Consider the following 1,648-nt stretch of genomic DNA (forward strand, 5'->3'; position numbering starts at 1 on the left):
AAGAAACAAAAAACTATATACCTTACCAAAAAAGGTGGAAGGGACAAAAGCCAAAGTATGTTTGCCACTGTGGGAAGTCGGGACACTGGGCAAAAGACTGCAGATCATTAGACAAAGAACTAAGGTAAATTCAACGGGTTCGACAAAACCAAGTTCAGTACGAACAATCACGTGTCAATACTGCCGTAAACCAGGACACACAAAAGAAGAATGTAGAAAACTCAAATATGTTCAAGGAAAAAGAAATAATCCTAGCAACCAAAACTCGGGAAACGAAACACCGTCGACCTCCAACGGCGGGCGGTCGGCGGGCAGCCTAAAAACTGCCGTAATAAAATTTCCATCATCTTCTTAAATGCCGTAAAACAACAGAAAATCGAACAAGACAATCAGAATCCTGAACCCCAGGAACAGAACCTCCATTACGACCATTTACTTTGTAAATGCTCTCAGACAATAACACCGACCATTAAGCATTAACCATTAACCATTTAGTCGACTCAGGTGCTGATGTGAATTTCATAAAAGTATCTTCATTGAAAGATGAAATAATGATTAGGGAACAGACGGAACAAAATCTTTCAGGAATCACCGGTCACACCCTACATTCATTTGGCACAACCGACCTAACTCTTTGTTTGGGAAAAGATGAAAGAACAACGGAGTTTCATGTGGCACCGTCATCTTTCCCAGTACCATACGATGGTATTTTAGGGAAACCATTTATAATTGGATTGGAAACGATTCTGAATTACAAGACTAAACAGTTAATCTTGACCGATAAACAAAATCCGTCAAATTTAGTTAACCCTACAGAACTTCCAAAAACATCTAACTCAGTGGGTAACTCAGAGACACAGAATTCAAAAGAAAATTCACAGTCAAAAGAATTCAAAATTACACTACAACCTCGTAGTGAAACGATAATTAGCATCCCTACTTCTTATCTTCAGGAGGAAGAAATCTACTTGATACCCGCACAGACCTTGGATGAATCAATCCTATGCAGCAACATGGTAAACCAAGTCCGTCAAAAACAGATCCTTATAGCTGCAGTAAATCTTACTGAACAAACCGTCCAACTCACAGAGGAGCAAATCAAAGGATAAAAATTTGAAAATTTTAAAGAGGTAAAAGTACAAACCATACACAAGGCAACGGAAACGGTTGGAACCGAAAAAGAGCTATGTGCGATAGTATGGGGGGTGAAACAATTCCGTCCATACTTGTTCGGTCAGAAATTTAATATAGTAACAGACCATCAAGCTTTGAATTGGTTATTCAATATCAAAGACCCCGGATCCAGATTGACTCGTTGGAGGCTGAAGCTTGCCGAATATGAGTACGAGATCCATTTCAAACCAGGAGCCAGTAATACCAATGCGGACGCATTGAGCCGAATTAAGAGAGTTGTGACCAGATCATCCAAATCTCCAAACTCTACTGAATCTCCAGATTGTATAGAACCTTCAACTTCTACAGAACACTCAAGCTCCACAGAACCTTTAAGCAGCTATCAGAAATTTTTAAAAGAAAAAGTTGCATTCACTCCAAAGTAGTGGAATCGAAAGGAGACATCTTCGAGACTGATCAAAGCATGGCTTTAGCACAATGTGTCTCTAGCGACCTTAAGATGACTAAAGGAATC

The sequence above is a fragment of the Acyrthosiphon pisum genome, chromosome X (assembly GCF_005508785.2).
Source record: "Acyrthosiphon pisum isolate AL4f chromosome X, pea_aphid_22Mar2018_4r6ur, whole genome shotgun sequence".
Lineage (NCBI taxonomy): Eukaryota > Metazoa > Arthropoda > Insecta > Hemiptera > Aphididae > Acyrthosiphon > Acyrthosiphon pisum.